Source organism: Thalassophryne amazonica, chromosome 2 (genome assembly GCF_902500255.1).
Source record: "Thalassophryne amazonica chromosome 2, fThaAma1.1, whole genome shotgun sequence".
Lineage (NCBI taxonomy): Eukaryota > Metazoa > Chordata > Actinopteri > Batrachoidiformes > Batrachoididae > Thalassophryne > Thalassophryne amazonica.
In genome coordinates, this window is record NC_047104.1 from 348,443 (window position 1) to 374,473 (window position 26,031).

At 41.4% G+C, this 26,031-nt stretch overlaps 1 protein-coding gene across 4 annotated transcripts in view; it reads left to right on the forward strand.

Annotated features, from left to right (window-relative positions):
• Positions 1–26,031, forward strand: part of LOC117521509 (cyclic nucleotide-gated cation channel beta-1-like) — a 167,311-nt gene that overhangs the window by 134,967 nt on the left and 6,313 nt on the right. The window lies entirely within an intron of this gene.

The window sequence follows — 26,031 nt, forward strand, 5'->3', positions numbered from 1 at the left end:
TTTTAAAAAGCTGTTTCATTTTATATTTTAACAATAAATGAACGGATCATTAAAAATGTCCACGAATCAAAGTCCAAAGACATTTGCACAGGTAGAAGCTCTCCACTTATTGTGCTCAAATTCATATTTTAGAAATAACTCTGTCCTGATAACAACATTAAAGGCAATTACATATTTTGGCAAAATTACAAGTTGAAATGACCATTAAAAAAATTCATCATGAGGTTTATGTCACAGAAATCCTACTTTACAATCACACTGCAGTCATTGTTAAATTATTTCCTGTTGCATTTATAATAAACATTTGTATTTATTTACAGTGTCTGTTTTTCTGGTTGAAATGAGATATAAATAATCTACCAGACTTAAAAAAATTTACAAATTTCTATGTTATTTTGTGTAAAAATAAATGTCCGAGGTTCCTTATGTTAAACATGAAATTATCTAATCTGAAATAACAGGTGGTTTTAATTTACAGATGAAAGGTTTCTAAAGAACCATTTATTGATTCAGTTAGCTATTTTAATTAAGTGTTCTAAACTTTTTTAACAGTAATCAGAAATTCTGAGGTAACAAACAACAACAAAAAACATTTCCAAAGATTTTTCTTCAGAAAACTGCTCCATAAATGAGCAGTCCTGTGACACCTTTGTTTTGTACAGATCAGTGGTTTCTGCCACTAGTCTTCCGTGTTTTGGCCCGACGCGTCGTTCCTATTGGACAACGCAAAGGTACGTCACAGCTCAGAACATCGAAAGCTGGTTTGGATTGAACTTTGATGTGTCAGCCTGCCGAGAAGCGGCAATGCGCGCTCCCCTTAGAAGCGTCGGTTTAGCTCAGCTGACGCTTCTGACGCATCTAAAAAGCAACGCGTCTCATTGAAAATAATGCTTTTTAGACTGTTTTAAGGCCCATTAGCTTAGTGAACAAATAAAAAAAACTAGCTGTCTTAGCCCACTTACCAGCAATGCAGACAGTGCCAGGTTTATCTCCTCCACTCAGGGTGCAATCTTCATCAATCGGCCCTGAAGCAGCAGGTGGACGTTTCGGAAAAAAATCTAAAACCGAGGCCTGTTTTCTTTTCATTTTTTCGGGTAATAATCACCATCAATACTTTCTCTAGCATTCTTCTTGTTTGTGTGCTGCTTTCGCGCTGATTAGCTGGTAGCCCAGCCCCTTCTTCTTCTTCTTCTTCTTGGTTGTCGGCAGGCTAGGCATGGTCAGTGCATTGCTGCCCCCCTCAGGTCATAAGACACAGAACACCTATTAAATGTCAATGAGATAGACACAGCACCCCTATATTTTCCAATACAAGCCACAGTTTTTAAAAAAAAACAAACCACCAAATTCGCTCTCTACTTTGGGGAGGCTCCATGCCCCAGTGTCCTCAAAGAAAAGGTACTACAACCCAGATCTACCAAACCTCGAAACATGACCCTTCTATCCTCTGCATACAAAGGGCAGTGTATTAACACATGAAGAACAGATTCAGTGACACAGCGAAAATGACAGCAACTGTCCAGATGTTTCCCAAACACATACAGCCCAGTGTTTAACCCACAGTGACCCAGCCTGAGCCACGCCAACTTCACATCATCGTGACGTGAGGCACCCAGTGACACATTACCCTGCTCTACTTTTGAAACAGTAGTGTGAAGGTGTCTTCCCTTGGTCTCAGTATCCCAAATGTGCTGCCACTGCTGGTGTATACTACCATTAACAAAACCACGGCACTCCATTCTACTAAAAGGAATGTGAAACAGGATGGCGTCAGTCCTTAAGCCGGCCTTGGCAGCATCAGCCATTTCATTCCACAGACCCACAGAAACCCTACACAACACCCAGCCTCCCCAAGTTTAAACAGCAACATCAAAATTTCACTAACCACATCTGCTCTGGCCACGCACCCTCCACCCACTAAAGACATCAGTGAAGACAGAGAGTCAGAACAAATTACCACACTTTTAAGTTCAGCGTCCTCTACCCACCACAGTGCCCAGAGGATCGCAAACAACTCAGCGGTAAACACAGAAATGCCATCAGATAAACGGTGACACTTACTGAACCCAAATTGAGGAACATAAACACCAAAACCCACTCATCTAGTTGCCAGATCTCTCGACCCATCTGTGTAAATCTGGGTAATGCCTCTCCACACAGTCCTGAGATGGACATTTGCACAAGTCACTAGACTTCCTTTAAAATCTTTATGCAACTCTGCCAATGACAAATCAACATCTGGCACAGGCCACAGCCAAGGTGGAGTTACTGGCCAGACCACACTATTACCAAAATTAAGCCCCTGTAATCGACCTTTTAGTGAAAACAGAAAACAGCTGCCGTTGCGTGTATCTGTGCCACCTCCAAACTCCCAACTGTCATCCAGCACAGAAGAGGACGAAAGCACCATTCCAGCCCCCTTTAATTTCACTATATAGTTTAATCCCAGTTTAATACGTCTCAGACTTAAAGGGGTTTCCCCCGACTCGACCAATAGTGCAGGAAGTGAAGTAGTTTTAAAAGCTCCAACACACAATCTCAACGCTTTAGCTTGAACAATGTCAAGTTTTCACAATAAAGACTTTGCTGCAGACCCATATACCTCACAGCCATAATCAAACACGGACCTAATTAAAGCTTTATAAATAGTCAACATCACAGTGCGGTCAGCCCCCCATGTTGTTCCAGTCAGACACCTCATAACGTTAATCACTTTAGTACTCTTATCCACAATTTTCTGAATATGATCTTTATACGTAAGTCGCTCATCCAGCACTACCCCAAGGAACTTGAACGATTTAACCCTTTCAATACATTCACCGTACAGTGTAAGAGGTTGCTCACAACCACACTTCTTCCTTCCAAAAACCACAAACTTAGTTTTGGAAGCAGACAATCAAAATCCCCATCTGTCAGCCCAGCCCTGAACCTTATCTAATGCACACTGCATTTGACTAAATAGGTGTGTAACATTACTACCCCTTTTCCAAAGGGCCCCATCCGCAAATAAAGATCTGCCAAAGCTACCATCAACAGCATTAAAGATATCGTTAACCATAACATTGAAAAGGACAGGACTGATAACGCTGCCCTGAGGGGTCCCATTATCAACAGGAAAGGCATCAGAAAAACAGTTACCCACTCCAACCTGAACACTTCTAGCACTCAAGAAGTGTTTAATCCAGTTCAACAGCCTCCCTTTTATTAGACCAGCCCCCATCTATCTATGAGCCAATTAAAACTCTTATCTAGCAGAGCAAGCGCGCAGGGGGGGGGGGGATGGGGATGGGAAACATACGGTGCACTCTGCAGTGATGGACACTTGATGGCTGAGAAAAAATAGAAAAATAAAAGGAGAAAATAAAATTACAGTCAATAAGCGCTGATTTTATTTACACCGTCACGTTCCCTGGGGCAATTTGAAGTGGAGAGATGGAAATTTTAAGGTGAGTAGACGGCGTCCAACTGCGTTCCACGTAGACTACACCACTAGCGTCCAGTCATTATGTCAGTCATTAGATGATTAGGAGCATCTAATCATCATCTCCAGCATGCAATCATCATGTCCAACATAAAATGATTATCTCCAGCATCCAGCCATTATCAACAGCATCCAATCATCATCTCCAGCATCCAATCGTTATCTCCATCATCCAATAATTATCCAATTATCATCCAGTCATCACCTACAGCATTCAGTCATTATCTCCAGCATCCAATCATTACCTCCAGCATCTAATCATTATCTCCAGCATAAAATCATTGTCTCCAACATCCAGTTATTATCTCTAGCATCCAATCATTATCTCCAGCATCAAATTATTATGTCCAGCATTTAATCGTCATCTCCAACTTCCAGTCAGTATCTCCAGCATCCAGTCATTGTCTCCACCATGTAGTTTTTATCACCAGCATCCAATAATTATCTACAGTGTCAAAACAGTATCTAAAGTATCTAATCATTATATACATCATCCATTCATTATCTCCAGCATCCAGTCATTACCTCCAGCATCCATTAAGTATCTCTAACATCCAATCACCATCTCCAGAATCAGTTCATTATCTCCAGCATCCAATCATCATCGCCATTATCCAATCATTATCTACAGCAACAAGTCATTATCAACAGCATCTCATCATTATCTACAACATCAAGTCATTATCTCCAGCATTACCTTCAGCATCAAATCATTATCTCAATCATCCAGTAATTATCTCCAGCCTCTAACCATAATCTCCAGCAGCCAGTCATCATCCCCAGCATCCAATCATTACCTTCAGAATCTAATCATTATTGATAGCATCTGATCTTTCTCTCCAGCATCCAGTCATTATTTATAGCATCCAATCATTATCTCCAGCATCCGATCATCATCATCTCCAGCATCTAATCATCTCCAGCATCTAATCATCGTCTCCAGCATCCAGTTATTATCTCAAGCATCCAATCATTATCTCCAGCATTAAATCATTCTAGCACCTAATCATTACCTCCAGCATCAAATTATTATGTCCAGCATTTAATCATCATCTCCAACATCCAGTCATTATCTCCAGCATCCAATCGTTATTTCCAGCATCCAATCATTATTTCCAGCATCCAATCATTGTCTCCACCATGTACTCATTATCATCATCCAATCATTATCTCCAGTATCCAGTCATTATCTACAGCTATCTAGTCATTACCTATAGCATCCAGTCATTATCTCCAGCATCCAGTCAACATCTCTTGCATCCAATCATCATCTCTACCATCCAATAATTACCTCTCACATCTAATCATTATCTCCAGCACTGAGTCATTATCTACAGCATCCAATCATCTCCAACATCCAGTCGTTATTTCGAGCATCAAATCAGTATCTACAGCATCTAATCATATACATCACCCAGTCATTACCTCCATTACCTACAGCATCACGCCATTATCTCCAGCATCCAGTCATTACCTCCAGCATCCAGTTATTATGTGCATCATCCAATCACTATCCCCAACATCTAATCTTTATCTCCAGCATCTAATCATTATCTCCAGCATCCAATCATTATGTCCAGCATCCAGTCATTACCTCCAGCATTCAATGGTTACCTTCAGTCTCTAATCATTATCTCCAGCATCCAATCATCATCTCCAACATCCAGTCATTACCTTCAGCATCCAGTCATTATCTCCAGCATCCAGTCAGTACCTCCAGCATCCAATCATTATCTCCAACATCAATTCATTCCGGCATCAAATCATTGTCTTCATTGTCTCCAGCATCTGATCATTATCTACAGCATTTAATCATCATCTCCAGCATTTAATCATCTTCAACATCCAATCATTATCTCCAGCATCCAGTCATTATCTCCATGATCCATTAAGTATCTCCAACATCCAATCATCATCTCGAGTATCCAGTCATCATTTCCAGCATCCAGTCATCATCTCCAAAGTCCAATTATTACCTCCAGCATCCAGACATTACCTCCAGCATCCAATCATTATCTCCAGCATCCAGTCATTATGTCTAGCATCTAATCATCATTTCCGGCACCCAATCATTATCTCTAGCATCCAATCAATATCTCTAGCATCCAATCATTACCTCAAGCATCTAATCATGATCTCCAGCATCCAGTTATTATCTCGAGCATCCAATCATCATCTCCAGCATCCAGTCTTTATCTACAGTCATCTAGTCAATATCTCCAGCATCCAGTCATTACCTACAGCATCAAGCCATTATCTCAAGCATCCAGTCATTACCTCCAGCATCCAGTTATTATGTGCATCATCCAGTCACTAGCTCCAGCATCTAATCATTATCTCCAGCATCCAATCATTATGTCCAGCATCCAGTCATTACCTCCAGCATCCAATGGTTACCTTCAGTCTCTAATCATTATCTCCAGCATCCAATCATCATCTCCAACATCCAGTCATTACCTTCAGCATCCAGTCATTATCTCCAGCATCCAGTTATTAGGTGCATCATCCAATCACTATCTCCAGCATCTAATCATTATCTCCTGCATCCAATCATTATCTCCAGCATCCAGTCAGTACCTACAGCATCCAATCATTATCTCCAACATCAAATCATTCCGGCATCAAATCATTGTCTTCATTGTCTCTAGCATCTGATCATTATCTACAGCATTTAATCATCATCTCCAGCATTTAATCATCTTCAACATCCAATCATTATGTCCAGCATCCAGTCATTATCTCCATGATCCAGTCATCATCTCCACCATCTAATCATCATGTCCAGTATTCAATCATTATCTCCAGGATTCAGTCATTATCTCCACCATCTAATCATTACTGTCAGCATCCAATAGTTATCTCAAACATCTAATCATTACCTCCAGCATCCAGACATTACCTCCAGCATCCATTCATTATCTACAGCATCCAGTCATTATCTCCACCATCTAATCATCATCTCCAGCATCCCATCATTATGTCTATCATCTAATGATTATCTCCAGCATTAAATCATTCCAGCATCTAATTATCATCTCCAGCATTCACTCCTTATCTCCAGGATAATCATGAGTTCCAGCACACAATCATTATCTCCAGCATCCAGTTATTATTTCCAGCATCTAATGGTTTTCTCCAGCCTCTAATCATTATCTCCAGCATCCAGTCACTATCTCCAGCATGTAATTATTATCTACAGCATCTAATCATTATCTCCAGCATTTAATCATTATCTACAGCATTTAATCATCGTCTCCAGCATCCAGTTATCTCCAGCATCCTATCATCATCTACAGCAACCAGTCATTACCTCCAGCATCTAATTATTATCTACACCATCAAATCATTTTCTCCATCATCCAATAATTATCTCCAGCCTCTACTCATTATCTCCAGCGTCTGGTCATTACCTCCAGCATCCAGTAACTATCTCCAGCATCCAATCATCATCTCTCACATCCAATCATTATATCCAGCATCTAATCATTGTCTACAGCATCTAATCATTATCACTAGCATCCAATCATAATCTCCAGCATCCAGTCTTTATCTCCAGCATCCAGTAATTATCTCCAACATCTAATCATTATCCAGTCATCATCCAGTCATCACCTCCAACATTCAGTCATTATCTCCAGCATCCAGTCATTACCTCCAGCATCCAATCAATATCCCTAGCATCCAATGAATATCTCTAGCATCCAGTCATTACCTCCAGCATCTAATCATTATCTACAGCATCTAATCATTGTCCCCAGCATCTAATCATTATCTCCAGCATCTAAATATTGTCTCCAGCATCCAGTTATTATCTCAAGCATCCAATCATTATCTCCAGCATTGAATCATTCTAGCATCTAATCATTATCTCCAGCATCAAATTATTATGTCCAGAATTTAATCATCATCTCCAACATCCAGTCATTATCTCCAACATCCAGTCATTATCTCCAGCATCCAGTCATTACCTCCAGCATCCATTAAGTATCTCCAACATCCAGTCATCATCTCGAGTATCCAATCACCATCTCCAGCATCCAGTCATCATCTCCAAAGTCCAGTCATTATTATCTGCAGCATCTAACCATGACGTCAAGCATCCAATCATTATCTCCATCATCCAGGCATTATCTTGAGCATCCAATCATTATCTCCAACATCCAGTCATTATTTCCAGCATCTAATCATGATTTCCAGCCTCTAATCATTATCTCCAGCATCCAGTCATTACCTACATCATCTATTTATTACTTCCATCATCTGTTTCTTATTTGTAGTGTCTAACCATTATGTCCAGCGTCAAATCAGGATCTACAGCATCTAATCATTGTATACATCATGCAGTCATTATCACCAGCATCCAGTAATTATCTACATCATCAAATCAGTATCTACAGCATCTAATCATTATATACATCATCCATCTTGAGCATCGAGTCATTATCTCCAGCATCCAGTCATGATTTCCAGCATCCAGTCATTACCTCCAGTATCCAGTCATTATCTACAGCATTCAGTCATTGCCTCCAGCATCTAATTATTATCTACACCATTTAAACATGATCTTGAGCATCCAATCATTTCTGCCAAAGTCCAATCATTATCTGCAGCATCATATCATGATTTCCAGCATCCAGTCATTATCTACAGCATCCAGTCATTATCTCCAGCTTCCAGTCTTTATCTTCAGCATCCAATCATTATCTCCAGCATCCACTCCTTATCTCCAGGATAATCATGAGTTCCAGCACCAAATCATTATCTCCAGCATCCAGTTATTATTTCCAGCATCTAATGGTTTTCTCCAGCCTCTAATCATTGTCTACAGCATCTAATCATTATCACTAGCATCCAATCATAATCTCCAGCATCCAGTCTTTATCTCTTGTCTCCAGTAATTATCTCCAACATCTAATCATTATCCAATCATCATCCAGTCATCACCTCCAACATTCAGTCATTATCTCCAGCATCCAGTCATTACCTCCAGCATCCAATCAATATCCCTAGCATCCAATGAATATCTCTAGCATCCAGTCATTACCTCCAGCATCTAATCATTATCTACAGCATCTAATCATTGTCCCCAGCATCTAATCATTATCTCCAGCATCTAAATATTGTCTCCAGCATCCAGTTATTATCTCAAGCATCCAATCATTATTTCCAGCATTGAATCATTCTAGCATCTAATCATTATCTCCAGCATCAAATTATTATGTCCAGAATTTAATCATCATCTCCAGCATCCAGTCATTATCTCCAACATCCAGTCATTATCTCCAGCATCCAGTCATTACCTCCAGCATCCATTAAGTATCTCCAACATCCAGTCATCATCTCGAGTATCCAATCACCATCTCCAGCATCCAGTCATCATCTCCAAAGTCCAGTCATTATCTGCAGCATCTAACCATGACTTCAAGCATCCAATCATTATCTCCATCATCCAGGCATTATCTTGAGCATCCAATCATTATCTCCAACATCCAGTCATTATTTCCAGCATCTAATCATGATTTCCAGCCTGTAATCATTATCTCCAGCATCCAGTCATTACTTACATCATCTATTTATTACTTCCATCATCTGTTTCTTATTTGTAGTGTCTAACCATTATGTCCAGCGTCAAATCAGGATCTACAGCATCTAATCATTGTATACATCATGCAGTCATTACTTCCAGCATCCATTCATTACCTACAGCATCCAATCATTGTCTCCACCATGTAGTCATTATCACCAGCATCCAGTAATTATCTACATCATCAAATCAGTATCTACAGCATCTAATCATTATATACATCATCCATCTTGAGCATCGAGTCATTATCTCCGGCATCCAGTCATGATTTCCAGCATCCAGTCATTACCTCCAGTATCCAGTCATTATCTACAGCATTCAGTCATTGCCTCCAGCATCTAATTATTATCTACACCATTTAAACATGATCTTGAGCATCCAATCATTTCTGCCAAAGTCCAATCATTATCTGCAGCATCATATCATGATTTCCAGCATCCAATCATTATCTACAGCATCCAGTCATTATCTCCAGCTTCCAATCTTTATCTTCAGCATCCAATCATTATCTCCAGCATCCAGTCATTATCTCCAGCATTTAATCATCTTCAGCATTTAATCATCTTCAACATCCAATCATTATCTCCAGCATCCAATCATTATCTCCATGATCCAGTCATTATCTCCAGCATCGAATCACTCCAGCATCTAATCATCATGTCCAATATTCAGTCATTATCTCCAGGATTCAATCATTATTTCAAGCATCTAATAATTATCTCCAGCATCTAATCATTATCTGTAACATCTAATCATTATCTCCAGCATCTAATCATTACCGTTGACATCCAATAGTTATCTCAAACATCTAATCATTATCTCCAGCATTCAGTCATTACCTACAGCATCTAATTATCCACAGCATCTAGTAATTATCTCCAACATCCAATCATTAGCCACAGCACCCAATCATTATCTTCAGCACTGATTCATTATCTCAATCATCCAATCATTATCTCCACCCTCTAATCCTTATCTCAGCATCTAGTCATTACCTCCAGTGTCTATTTATTATTTATAGCATCTAATCATTATCTCCAGTATCCAATAATGATCTCCAGTGTCCAATCATTATCTCCAACATCCAATCGTTATATCGAAAATCCAGTCATTATCTGCAGCATCTTTTTCATGATTTCCAGCAACCAATCATTATCTACAGCATCCAGTCATTATCTCCAGCTTCCAATCTTTATCTCCTGTGTCCAGTCATTATCTCCACCATCCAATTATCTCCAGCATCCAATCATTACTTCCAACATCTGATTATTATCTCCAACATCTAATCATTCCAGCATCTAATCATCACCTCCAGGATACATTTATTAACTTGCTTTCAGGTGCTGCCTGTTGGCTCCGCAGGCTTCCGGGGAGTTGGGTTGGGTGCTGGCCCGTGCTCCCTTCGGCTCCTCCCGCGTGGGCGTGCCTCTGTGCCTGGGGGGGAGGGCAGGGCGGCTGGCTGGCCCACCTGGGAAGCCCCAGTGCCACGCCGCAGGGCTTCTGGTCCTATTGGAGGTGGGGGTGGGGATTGGGCAGCCATCATTCCTTTTCAGTTGGGTCTGTCTGCTCTGCCATTGGTGAGTTGGGGTCCGGTACCTGGGCGGGGAGTGGTGCCTCTCCCCGTGGCTCGGGTGTATGTGGCCCCCCATGGCCTGGCCTCTCCCTCCGTGTTTGTGGGGCCTGCCTGTCTCCCTTTGGCTCCTCGGCTACCCCTGCCGCTCTGGGGTCCCATCTCGTGCCTTCCCTTGTTCGAGGACCTCCGGGCGGGGTGGGTCGTCCAGCTGCGGCTCACTGGCCCCCTGTGCCCCCTGTTGGTTTGCTCCTCCCTTGGCCTCTGGTGCTCCTCCGGGGCTGCCCGCCTCCCCCCGTCTCGTGGTTTCCATGGCACCTACGCCGGATCTGGGGTTGGGCTGGGGGCCTGGTGGGGCCGGTGTATGTGGCCCACTCCCTGCACCGTGTCTCTCCTTCCGGTCCCTGCCTGTGTTTTGGATTCGGTTGTGGTGGCTCCTTTGTCCCCCGTCCTTGCCGCCTCTTGCTCCCGCCTTCAGGGGCCGTGGCCCTGGTGGTGTGGTTCTGCGGTCCCCCCCATTGGTTGGCTCTGCTGGCACCCTGTGTGCTCCCCTTGGGTATGGGGCTGCTCCCTGTGCCTCCGTGGCGGGGGGGGGGTCATGTTGGGGGTGCATTCCGGCGCCGCAGGGCCGCTCCCCTGTTGGTTCGTCGTCTGCCCCGGTGGCTCTGGGGGCTGCCCTTCCTGGCCTCTGTGCCCTTATGCTGCCCTTTTATCCTGGTTTCTCCTGGGGCTCGCGTCCTGGGCCCGTTGCCGTCGTTGCTAGCGGCCGGCCATATGGCTTTGACACACCAGAGTGGTCCATGTCATATGGTAAGGTTCTGTACTTTAGTCTTGGCCCAACACACCAGCCACAGTAGTGATCGGATATTTAGCTGTGATCTCCTCGGTGTCTCACTTCACAGTTATTGCCTTCACCACTTGTCGTTCGTTCTTGTCTGTCTTCTTGTTGTTTTGGTGGTCGACCCTTCCTGATAGAAGTTGTCGGTTGGCTTTGAGTAGGATGTTGAAGGCTGATCGGGAAGGACAGATGGGGGTCACACACATGCACCACGTTCACTCACACACTACATACCTTCTGTCTTGCAAGAATAAATTTCATATATGTGTATTAATGTTCATAAATGGTTCTGCCAGTGTGGCACTTACCATTACTATATATGCAGACGGGAAATTTTTTTTAACTTCATTATCTCCAGCATCTAATCATTATCTCCAGCATCAGATCATTATCAACAGCATCCAGTCATTACCTCCAGCACCTAGTAATTACGTCCAGCATCCAATCATCATCTCCAACATACAATCATCATCTTCAGCATCCAGTCATTATCTCATGCATCCACTCATTACCTCCAGCACCTAGTAATTACGTCCAGCATCCATTCATCATCTCCAACATACAATCATCATCTTCAGCATCCAGTCATTATCTCCTGCATCTAGTCATTATCTCCAGTATCCAGTCATTACCTCCATCATGTAATTATTATCTCGAGCATCCAATCATCATCTTCACCCATCCAGTCATTATCTCCAGCATCCAGTAATCATCTCCAGCATCCAATCATTATCTCTAGAATCCATTCATCATCTCAAGCATCCAATCACCATCTCCAACATCCAGTCATTATCTCTAGCATCCAGGCATTACCTCCATCATCTAAGCATTATCTCAAGCATCCAATCATCATCTCCACCCATCCAGTCATTATCTCCAGCATCCAGTAATCATCTCCAGCATCCAATCATTATCTATAGCATCCAGTCATTATCTCCAGCATTTAGTCATTATCTCCAGTAACCAATCATTATCTCCAGCATACCATCAATATCTCCAGCATCCAATCATTATCTCTAGCATTTATCATGATTTCCAGGATCTAATCAATCCAGTATCTAATAATCATCTCCAACTCCATTCATTATCTCCAGCATCCAATAACTACCTTGAGCCATAATCATTATCCCCAGCATCCAGTCATTATCTCCAGCCTCCATCATTATCTCCGCCATGCAGTCATTTTCTCCAGCATCCAGTCATCATCTCCAGCATCCAATCATTATCTCAAGCATCCAGTCATCATCTCCAATGTCCAGGCATTATCACCAGCATCCAATCATTATCTCCACCATGCAGTCATTATCTCCAGCATTCAATCATTTTTTTCCGGCATCTAGTCATTATCCCCACCATCCAATCATTATCTCCAGCATGCAATCACTATCTCCAGCATCTAATCATCATCTGTAACATCTAATCATTACCTTCAGCATCCAATAGTTATCTCAAACAGCTAATAATTATCACCAGTATTCAGTCATTATCTCCGGCATCTAATTATCGACAGCATCGGGTAATTATCTGCAGCATCCAGTCATTATCTTCAGCACCCAATCATTATTTTCAGCATCAATTCATTATCTCCATCATCCAATCCTTATCCAATCCTCTAATCATTATCCCAGCAACTGAAACTCCTCCACTTGAGGCAAGGACACTCCACCGACCTGAAGAGGGCAAGGCACCTTTTTCCGGTCCGGAACCATGGCCTTGGATTTGCAGGTGGTGATTTTCATCCCGGACGCTTCACACTCGGCTGCAAACTGCCCCGTACACACTGAAGGTCCTGATTTGACAAAGCCAACAGAACCACCAGGTGGTGATCAGTCGACAGCTCAGCCCCTCTCTTCACCCGAAACATGTGGCCGAAGGTCAGATGATACGACTACAAAGTCGATCATTGACCTCCGGCTCAGGGTGTCCTGGTACCACGTGCACTTATGGACACCCTTGTGCTCGGAAATGGTGTTTGTGATGGACAAACTGTGGCTAGCACAGAAGTCCAACAACTGAACACCACTCGGGTTCAGATCAGGGAGGCCGTGCTTCCTGATCAACCCCCTCCAGGTCTCACTGTTGCCACCCACGTGGGCGTTGAAGTCCCCCTGGAGAACAATGGAGTCCCCAGTTGGAGCACTATCTAGTACCCCTCCCAGGGACTCCAAGAAGGTCAGGTACTCTGCACTGCCACTCGGCCCGTAGGCCGAGACAACAGGGAGAGACCTGTCCCTGACCTGAAGGCGTAGGGACACGACCCTCTCGGTCACCGGGGTGAACTCCAACACATGGTGACTGAGCTGGGGAGCAATGAGCAATGCTACCCGAGCTCGCTGCATCTCCCCGTGGGCAATGCCAGAGAAGTGGAGTGCCCAGCCCCTCTCCAAGAGTCGGGTACCAGAGCCCAAGCTGTGCGTGGAGGTGAGCCCGACTATCTCTAGTCAGTACCTCTCAACCTCCCACACAACCCCCCCCACCCCCCAGCATTCCACATGCCAAAAGCCAGAGGCTGTAAGCAGGAACCAGGCCGCCAGGTTACCCGCTCTCGACTGCCACCCAGTCCTCTCTGCACAAGACCCCCATGGCCCCCTCTGCAGGTGTTGAACCCACAGGAGGGCGGGTCCACGTCACTCTTTCTGGCTGAGCCCGGCCGGGCCCCATGGGCTAAGGCCCGACCCCCAGGCACTCGCGCGTGAGTCCCAACCCCGGGCCTGGCTCCAGTGTGGGGCTCCGACTCTGCCATACCGGGTGACGTCTCTGTCCTTGATATTGCACTGGTCATAGAAGCTTTTGAACTGCCCTTAGTCTGGCCCGTCACCTAGGACCTGTTTGCCATGGGAGACCCTACCAGACGCATAAAGCCCCCTACAACATAGCTCCTAGGATCATCCGGGTACACAAACTCCCCCACCACGATAAGGTGGCAGTTCGAGGGGGAGATTACCTCCAGCATCTAGTAATTACGGCCAGCATCCAATCATCATTCCCAACATACAATCATCATCTTCACCATCCAGTCATTATCTCAGGCATCTTGTCATTACATCCAGCATCCAGTCATTATCTCCAGCATCCAGGCATTACCTCCATCATCTAATCATTACCTCGAGCATCGAGTCATCATCTACACGCATCCAGTCATTATCTCCAGCATCCAGTCATCATCTCCACGCATCCAGTCATCATCTCCAACTACAGTCATTATCTCCAGCATCTAATCATTATCTCCAGCATCCAATCACTACCTTCAGCCTATAATAATTATCTCCAGCATCCAATCATCTCCAACATCCAGTCAGTATCTCCACCATCCAATCATTTTCTCCGGCATCCAGACATTATCTCCACCATCCAATCATTATCTCAAACAACCAGTCATTATCTCCAGCATCCAATCATTATCTCTAGCATTTCAACATTATTTACGGGATCTAATCAATCCAGCATCTAATCATCATCTCCAACTTCAATCATTATCTCCAACATCTAATCATTATCTCCAGCATCCAATCATCATCTCCAACATCCAGTCATTATCTCCAACATCCAGTTGTTATCTCCAGCATCCAATCATGATCTCCACCATGCAGCCATCATCTCCAGCATCCAGTCATTGCCTTTAGCCGGTAATCATTATCTCAAGCATCCAATGATCATCTCCACAATCCAGTCATTATCTCCAGCATCCAAGTTATATCTCCAGCATCCAATAATGATCTCCACCATGCAGTCATCATCTCCAGTATTTAATCATTATCTCCAACATACAGTCATTATCTCCACCACCCAATCATTATCTCCAACATCCAGTAATTATCTCCAGGATCCAGTCATTATCTCCAGCATCTCATCATTGGATGCTCAAAATGTAAATGAATCCACCCACCACTTTAACCATACTTTAGAGCTTGTTCTGACTTATGGTATGGAAATTGAAGACTTTAACAGTATTCCCTGAAAACCCCCTTCTGTCTGATCATTTCTTAATAACATTTACATTTACTTTAATGGACTACCCAGCAGTGGGGAATAAGATTCATTACAGTAGAAGTCTTTCGGAAAGCGCTGTAACGAGGTTTAAGGATATGATTCTTTCTTTGTTATGTTCTCCAATGCCATATACCAACACGGTGCAGAGTAGTTACCTAAACTCTGTGAGTGAGATAGAGTATCTCATTAATAGTTTTACATCCTCATTGAGCACAACTTTGGATGCTGTAGCTCCTCTGAAAAAGAGAGCCATGAATCAGAAATGCCTGACTCAATGGAATAACTCAGAAGCTCACAGCTTAAAGCAGATAACCCGTAAATTGGAGAGGAAATGGTGTCTCACTAATTAAGAAGATCTTCACTTAGCCTGGAAAAAGAGCCTGTTGCTCTATAAAAAAGCCCTCCGTAAAGCTAGGACAGCTTACTACTCATCACGAATTGAAGAAAATAAGAACAACCCCAGGTTTCTTTTCAGCACTGTAGCCAGGTTGACAAAGAGACAGAGCTCTATTGAGCCGAGTATTCCTTTAACTTTAATTAGTAATGACTTCATGACTTTCTTTGCTAATAAAATTTTAACTATTAGAGAAAAAATTACTCATAACCATCCCAAAGACATATCGTTATCTTTGGCTGCTTTCAGTAATGCTGGTATTTGGTTAGACTCTTTCTCTCCAATTTTTCTGTCTGAGTTATTTTCATTAGTTACTTCCTCCAAACCATCAACATGTCTATTAGACCCCATTCCTACCAGGCTGCTCAAGGAAGCCCTACCATTAATTAATGCTTCAATCTTAAATATGATCAGTCTGTCTTTATTAGTTGGCTATGTACCACAGGCTTTTAAGGTGGCACTAATTAAACCATTACTTAAAAAGCCATCACTTGACCCAGCTATCTTAGCTAATTATAGGCCAACCTCCAACCTTCCTTTTCTCTCAAAAATTCTTGAAAGGGTAGTTGTAAAACAGCTAACTGATCATCTGCAGAGGAATGGTCTATTTGAAGAGTTTCAGTCACGTTTTAGAATTCATCATAGTACAGAAACAGCATTAGTGAAGGTTACAAATGATCTTCTTATGGCCTCAGACAGTGGACTCATCTCTGTGCTTGTCCTGTTAGACCTCAGTGCAGCTTTTGATACTGTTGACCATAAAATTTTATTACAGAGATTAGAGCATGCCATAGGTATTAAAGGTACTGCGCTGCGGTGGTTTGAATCATATTTATCTAATAGATTACAATTTGTTCATGTAAATGGGGAATCTTCTTCACAGACTAAGGTTAATTATGGAGTTCCACAAGGTTCTGTGCTAGGACCAATTTTATTCACTTTATACAGGATCCCTTAGGCAGTATTATTAGAAAGCATTGCTTAAATTTTCATTGTTACGCAGATGATACCCAGCTTTATCTATCCATGAAGCCAGAGGACACACCAATTAGTTAAACTGCAGGAATGTCTTACAGACATAAAGACATGGATGACCTCTAATTTCCTGCTTTTAAATTCAGATAAAACTGAAGTTATTGTACTTGGCCCCACAAATCTTAGAAACATGGTGTCTAACCAGATCCTTACTCTGGATGGCATTACCCTGACCTCTAGTAATACTGTGAGAAATCTTGGAGTCATTTTTGATCAGGATATGTCATTCAAAACGCATATTAAACAAATATGTAGGACTGCTTTTTTGCATTTACACAATATCTCTAAAATTAGAAAGGTCTTGTCTCAGAGTGATGCTGAAAAACTAATTCATGCATTTATTTCCTCTAGGCTGGACTATTGTAATTCATTATTATCAGGTTGTCCTAAAAGTTCCCTGAAAAGCCTTCAGTTAATTCAAAATGCTGCAGCTAGAGTACTAACAGGGACTAGAAGGAGAGAGCATATCTCACCCATATTGGCCTCTCTTCATTGGCTTCCTGTTAATTCTAGAATAGAATTTAAAATTCTTCTTCTTACTTATAAGGTTTTGAATAATCAGGTCCCATCTTATCTTAGGGACCTCATAGTACCATATCACCCCAATAGAGCGCTTCGCTCTCAGACTGCAGGCTTACTTGTAGTTCCTAGGGTTTGTAAGAGTAGAATGGGAGGCAGAGCCTTCAGCTTTCAGGCTCCTCTCCTGTGGAACCAGCTCCCAATTCAGATCAGGGAGACAGACACCCTCTCTACTTTTAAGATTAGGCTTAAAACTTTCCTTTTTGCTAAAGCTTATAGTTAGGGCTGGATCAGGTGACCCTGAACCATCCCTTAGTTATGCTGCTATAGACTTAGACTGCTGGGGGGTTCCCATGATGCACTGAGTGTTTCTTTCTCTTTTTGCTCTGTATGCACCACTTTAATCATTAGTGATTGATCTCTGCTCCCCTCCACAGCATGTCTTTTTCCTGGTTCTCTCCCTCAGCCCCAACCAGTCCCAGCAGAAGACTGCCCCTCCCTGAGCCTGGTTCTGCTGGAGGTTTATTCCTGTTAAAAGGGAGTTTTTCCTTCCCACTGTCGCCAAGTGCTTGCTCACAGGGGGTCGTTTTGACCGTTGGGGTTTTTACGTAATTATTGTATGGCTTTTGCCTTACAATATAAAGCGCATTGGGGCAACTGTTTGTTGTGATTTGGCGCTATATAAATAAAATTGATTTGATTTGATTTGATCTCCAACATGCAGTCATTATCTCGAGCATTCAGTCATTTTCTCCGGCATCCAATCATGATCTCCACCATGCAGCCATCATCTCCAGCATCCAATCATTGCCTTTAGCCTCTAATCATTGTCTCAAGCATCCAATGATCATCTCCATAATCCAGTCATTTTCTCCAGCATCCAAATGATATCTCCAGCATCTAATAATGATCTCCACCATGCAGTCATCATCTCCAGCATTTAATCATTATCTCCAACATACAGTCATTATCTCACCATCCAATCATTCTCTCGAGCATCCAGTAATTATCTCCAGGACCCAGGCATTATCTCCAGCATCTCATCATTATCTCCAACATCAAATCATTCCAGCAGTCAAATCATCACCTCCAGAATCCAATTATTAACTTCATTACCTCCACCATCCAGTCATCAAGTCCAGCATCCAATTATTATTTCCAACATCCAGTCACTATCTCCAGCATCCAGTCCTTACCTCCAGCATCAAATCATTTTCTCCAGCATGCAGTCATTATTTCCAGCATCCGGTCATTATCTCTAGCATCTAATCATTACCTCCAGCATCAAATCATTTTCTCCAGCATGCAGTCATTATTTCCAGCATCCGGTCATTATCTCTAGCATCCAATCATCATCTCCAACATGCAGTCATTATCTCGAGCATTCAATCATGATCTCCACCATGCAGCCATCATCTCCAGCATCCAGTCATTGCCTTTAGCCTCTAATCATTATCTTAAGCATCCAATGATCATCTCCATAATCCAGTTGATATCTACAGCATCCAATAATGATCTCCACCATGCAGTCATCATCTCCAGCATTTAATCATTATCTCCAACATACAGTCATTATCTCACCATCCAGTCATTCTCTCGAGCATCCAGTAATTATCTCCAGGACCCAGGCATTATCTCCAGCATCTCATCATTATCTCCAACATCAAATCATTCCAGCAGTCAAATCATCACCTCCAGAATCCAATTATTATCTGCATTACCGCCACCATCCAATCATCAAGTCCAGCATCCAATCATTATTTCCAACATCCAGTCACTATCTCCAGCATCCAGTCATTACCTCCAGCATCAAATCATTTTCTCCAGAATGCAGTCATTATTTCCAGCTTCCGGTCACTATCTCTAGCATCTAATCATTATCTCCAGCATGTAATCATTCCAATATCTTATCATCATCTCCAGCGTCCAATCATTATCTTAGCAGCTAATCAGTATCTTGAGCATCCAATCATTATCTCCAGCATCTAAACATTATTTCCAGCATCTAATCAATACCTTCAGCATCCAAGTGTTATCTCCAGCATGCAATCATTATTTCCAGCATTGAATTCATGTCACCAGCATCCAATAATTATCTACAACATCCACTCATTACCTCCAGCATCCAGCATAATTATTATCAACAGCATCTAATCATCATCTCAAAACTTCTATCATTATCTCCAGCATCCAGGAATGGATCTCCAACATCCAGTCATTATCTCCAGCATCCAGTCATCATCTCCAGCATCCAATCATTATCTCAAGCATCTAGTCATCATCTCCAATGTCCAGTCATTATCTCCAGCATCCAATCATTATCTCCACCATTTAGTCATTATCTCCAGCATTCAATCATTTTCTCCACCATCCAGTCATTATCTCCACCATCCAATCATTATGTCCAGCATCCAGTTATTATCTCGAGCATCCAATCAATATCTCCAGCATCTAAACATTATTTACAGCATCTAGTCATTACCTTCAGCATCCAATTGTTATCTCCAGCACGCAATCATTATTTCCAGCATTGAATCCATGTCGCCAGCATCCAGTAATTATCTACAACATCCTATAATCATCATCTCCAACTTCTATCATTATCTCCAGCATCCAGTCATCATCTCCACCATCCAATCATTATGTCCAGCATCCAGTTATTATCTCGAGCATCCAATCATTATCTCCAGCATCTAAACATTATTTCCAGCATCCAGTAATTATCTCCATCATCCAATCATTACCTCCAGCATCTAATTATTTTCTCCCACATCACTATCTCTCACATCCATTCATTATCTCCAGCATCCAATCATTATCCCTAGCATCTAATATTCATCTCAGCATCCAATCATCTTCTCCAGCATCCAATCATTGTCTCTAGCATTTAATCATCATCTCCAGCATCCAGTCATTACCTCTAGCATCTAATCATTATCTCCAGCATGTAATCATTCCAACAGCTAATCATTATCTCGAGCATCCAATCATTATCTCCAGCATTGAAACATTATTTCCAGCATCTAGTTATGACCTTCAGCATCCAATTGTTATCTCCAGCATGCAATCATTATTTCCAGCATTGAATCCATGTCGCCAGCATCCAATAAGTATCTACAACATCCACGCATTACCTCCAGCATCTAATTATTATCAACAGCATCGAATCATCATCTCCAACTTCTATCATTATCTCCAGCATCCAGTCATCATCTCCAGCATCCAATCATTATCTCCAGCATTCAATCATCATCTCCAGCATCCAGTCATTGTCTCCAGCACAAATTTGCATCACATCCATTAAAAAAAATTCATCACCCCTCAAAAAGCAGATTTTTTTTTTTTTTTTTTTAGCGGTTCTGTTACTTTCATAGTGAAAGTTTTTCTCACCTACTTCAGTAGATTACGCTGATGGATACAGCACTGATTGACACATGTGGATGTCAGTGAGGTGGACTCTAACCGAGCTCCTCTCCTCCTTCTGTTTCAGGGGAGAAAGGTGGAAAGAGCCCCTGTAAATAAAAGGAGAAGAAAGTTCCGGACAGTCACTTTATTCAAACTGTGAATGCTAACGGCACTCTAACCCTAACACTTATAGATGATTCACTGTCTTTTTTCATTTATTGTGGTAAACATATAGAATATTTCTCTATAAACTTTCACGCCTATAATTGTAAAAATATTCCATAGAGAATAATAAAAATATAACTCATGCCAATGCATTTATTTCTGGTCATCTTTATTAAAATTATGTTGTGAGTTAATAAAGCAAATTATATAATAGTAATAATAATAATAATAATAATAATAATAATAATAATAATAATAATAATAGTAACAGTCCCTTTCAAGCAATCTATGCAAAGTGCATCACAACAACATAACATGATATTAAAAAGGGAAAATATTTTTATTTTAGAACATAAATTATTATTATTATTATTATTATTATTATTATTGTTGTTGTTGTTGTTATTGTTGTTGCTGTTGTTATTATTAACGGGTCCATAATTTCAGAACAACATAATAAAACATGCACACACACATATGACCATTAAAACCAACATCCAGCCGAGGAGCCTTCATGGCTTTCATATGTGGAAAAGAAGAGCTTCAAACGCAGACTGTTTAATTCAAAGAAATCATTTTTCAACATGTGCAGAACTTTGGCACCAAAGAACTCCAACTGTTTTGTTTAGTTCTCAATTCAGTTTAATTATAAAGCACCAAATCATGACATGTCACCTAAAAGTGCTAAACAACAGTAACATCAGGAGCTGACCCCCCTCCCCCCACTCACACACACACACACACACACACACACACACACACACACACACACACACACACACACACACACACACACACACACCAAGATCAATGATGGTGATGACAGAAAAAAAAACACAAAAAAAAAACAAAAACAAAATAAACCCAAATTGTAGAAGAAGAAAATGTGCTAATTTGCAGGACTAATAAAGGAATATCTTCTATTAAAAGTTAAGAAAAACAATTCTCTCCAAATATTGTACTTTTCCACTTTTCCCCTTAAAAACAAAAATATTTTACCCAAGCTATTATAATCATTTAAATACTCGAGAGTCAATTTATGCTCCTATAGTCGCCTATGGTCATGAGCTTTGGGTAGTGACCAGCATCCAATCATAACTACTTGTATCTGCAAATAAGGTCGCAGATACGTGTCGGAAATGGAATTCCTCCATCGGGTATCTTGAACTTTTTGACATGGTGAGAAGTTTGACTATCTGGGAGGGACTCTGACTAGAGCTGCTGATTATTCTAATCAAAAGTAGCCAGATGAAATGGTTTGGGCATCTGGTTAGGATGCCCCCTGGTGATCTCCCTTTGAGGTCCAACTGGGAGGAGGCCCCGGGGAAGACCCAGGACATGCTGGAGAGATTATATTTCTCAGATGCCTTGAGAATACCTCGGGATCCCCTGGGAAAAGTTACAGGACATGGCTGAGGATGGAGAAGTGTGGGATGAGCTGCTTGGTCTACTGTCACTGTGACCTAAGTGGCAGATAATATATAAATATTAAGTCAGTTCAAGGATCATGTATTAGTGTTGCAAAATCCACCACCTTAAAGAGCCATCCTCATTTCCAACAGACAACCATCCAGGCAGATGAGTTCCATCTCCTGAAAGTCCTCAAATCTTGGTCCAGGTTGAAACACAGAATTCAACAAAAGAAGAAACCAGAACTTACAACAAATGAATCACAAAAAACAAATCAATCAATCAATCAATTTTTTTTTTTATATAGCGCCAAATCACAACAAACAGTTGCCCCAAGGCGCTTTATATTGTAAGGCAAGGCCATACAATAATGATGAAAAACCCCAACGGTCAAAACGACCCCCTGTGAGCAAGCACTTGGCTACAGTGGGAAGGAAAAACTCCCTTTTAACAGGAAGAAACCTCCAGCAGAACCAGGCTCAGGGAGGGGCAGTCTTCTGCTGGGACTGGTTGGGGCTGAGGGAGAGAACCAGGAAAAAGACATGCTGTGGAGGGGAGCAGAGATCGATCACTAATGATTAAATGCAGAGTGGTGCATACAGAGCAAAAAGAGAAAGAAACAGTGCATCATGGGAACCCCCCAGCAGTCTACGTCTATAGCAGCATAACTAAGGGATGGTTCAGGGTCACCTGATCCAGCCCTAACTATAAGCTTTAGCAAAAAGGAAAGTTTTAAGCCTAATCTTAAAAGTAGAGAGGGTGTCTGTCTCCCTGATCTGAATTGGGAGCTGGTTCCACAGGAGAGGAGCCTGAAAGCTGAAGGCTCTGCCTCCCATTCTACTCTTACAAACCCTAGGAACTACAAGTAAGCCTGCAGTCTGAGAGCGAAGCGCTCTATTGGGGTGATATGGTACTACGAGGTCCCTAAGATAAGATGGGACCTGATTATTCAAAACCTTATAAGTAAGAAGAAGAATTTTAAATTCTATTCTAGAATTAACAGGAAGCCAATGAAGAGAGGCCAATATGGGTGAGATATGCTCTCTCCTTCTAGTCCCCGTCAGCACTCTAGCTGCAGCATTTTGAATTAACTGAAGGCTTTTTAGGGAACTTTTAGGACAACCTGATAATAATGAATTACAATAGTCCAGCCTAGAGGAAATAAATGCATGAATTAGTTTTTCAGCATCACTCTGAGACAAGACCTTTCTGATTTTAGAGATATTGCGTAAATGCAAAAAAGCAGTCCTACATATTTGTTTAATATGCGCTTTGAATGACATATCCTGATCAAAAATGACTCCAAGATTTCTCACAGTATTACTAGAGGTCAGGGTAATGCCATCCAGAGTAAGGATCTGGTTAGACACCATGTTTCTAAGATTTGTGGGGCCAAGTACAATAACTTCAGTTTTATCTGAGTTTAAAAGCAGGAAATTAGAGGTCATCCATGTCTTTATGTCTGTAAGACAATCCTGCAGTTTAGCTAATTGGTGTGTGTCCTCTGGCTTCATGGATAGATAAAGCTGGGTATCATCTGCGTAACAATGAAAATTTAAGCAATACCGTCTAATAATACTGCCTAAGGGAAGCATATATAAAGTGAATAAAATTGGTCCTAGCACAGAACCTTGTGGAACTCCATAATTAACTTTAGTCTGTGAAGAAGATTCCCCATTTACATGAACAAATTGTAATCTATTAGACAAATATGATTCAAACCACCGCAGCGCAGTGCCTTTAATACCTATGGCATGCTCTAATCTCTGTAATAAAATTTTATGGTCAACAGTATCAAAAGCAGCACTGAGGTCTAACAGAACAAGCACAGAGATGAGTCCACTGTCCGAGGCCATAAGAAGATCATTTGTAACCTTCACTAATGCTGTTTCTGTACTATGATGAATTCTAAAACCTGACTGAAACTCTTCAAATAGACCATTCCTCTGCAGATGATCAGTTAGCTGTTTTACAATTACCCTTTCAAGAATTTTTGAGAGAAAAGGAAGGTTGGAGATTGGCCTATAATTAGCTAAGATAGCTGGGTCAAGTGATGGCTTTTTAAGTAATGGTTTAATTACTGCCACCTTAAAAGCCTGTGGTACATAGCCAACTAACAAAGATAGATTGATCATATTTAAGATCGAAGCATTAAATAATGGTAGGGCTTCCTTGAGCTGCCTGGTAGGAATGGGGTCTAATAAACATGTTGATGGTTTGGATGAAGTAACTAATGAAAATAACTCAGACAGAACAATCGGAGAGAAAGAGTCTAACCAAATACCGGCATCACTGAAAGCAGCCAAAGATAACGATACGTCTTTGGGATGGTTATGAGTAATTTTTTCTCTAATAGTTAAAATTTTGTTAGCAAAGAAAGTCATGAACTCATTACTAGTTAAAGATAATGGAATACTCAGCTCAATAGAGCTCTGACTCTTTGTCAGCCTGGCTACAGTGCTGAAAAGAAACCTGGGGTTGTTCTTATTTTCTTCAATTAGTGATGAGTAGAAAGATGTCCTAGCTTTACGGAGGGCTTTTTTATAGAGCAACAGACTCTTTTTCCAGGCTAAGTGAAGATCTTCTAAATTAGTGAGACGCCATTTCCTCTCCAACTTACGGGTTATCTGCTTTAAGCTACGAGTTTGAGAGTTATACCATGGAGTCAGACACTTCTGATTTAAAGCTCTCTTTTTCAGAGGAGCTACAGCATCCAAAGTTGTCTTCAATGAGGATGTAAAACTATTGACGAGATACTCTATCTCCCTTACAGAGTTTAGGTAGCTACTCTGCACTGTGTTGTTATATGGCATTAGAGAACATAAAGAAGGAATCATATCCTTAAACCTAGTTACAGCGCTTTCTGAAAGACTTCTAGTGTAATGAAACTTATTCCCTACTGCTGGGTAGTCCATCAGAGTAAATGTAAATGTTATTAAAAAATGATCAGACAGAAGGGAGTTTTCAGGGAATACTGTTAAGTCTTCTATTTCCATACCATAAGTCAGAACAAGATCTAAGATATGATTAAAGTGGTGGGTGGACTCATTTACTTTTTGAGCAAAGCCAATAGAGTCTAATAATAGATTAAATGCAGTGTTGAGGCTGTCATTCTCAGCATCTGTGTGGATGTTAAAATCGCCCACTATAATTATCTTATCTGAGCTAAGCACTAAGTCAGACAAAAGGTCTGAAAATTCACAGAGAAACTCACAGTAACGACCAGGTGGACGATAGATAATAACAAATAAAACTGTTTTTTGGGACTTCCAGTTTGGATGGACAAGACTAAGAGACAAGCTTTCAAATGAATTAAAGCTCTGTCTGGGTTTTTGATTAATTAATAAGCTGGAATGGAAGATTGCTGCTAATCCACCGCCCCGGCCCGTGCTACGAGCATTCTGACAGTTAGTGTGACTCGGGGGTGTTGACTCATTTAAACTAACAAATTCATCCTGCTGTAACCAGGTTTCTGTTAGGCAGAATAAATCAATATGTTGATCAATTATTATATCATTTACCAACAGGGACTTAGAAGAGAGAGACCTAATGTTTAATAGACCACATTTAACTGTTTTAGTCTGTGGTGCAGTTGAAGGTGCTATATTATTTTTTCTTTTTGAATTTTTATGCTTAAATA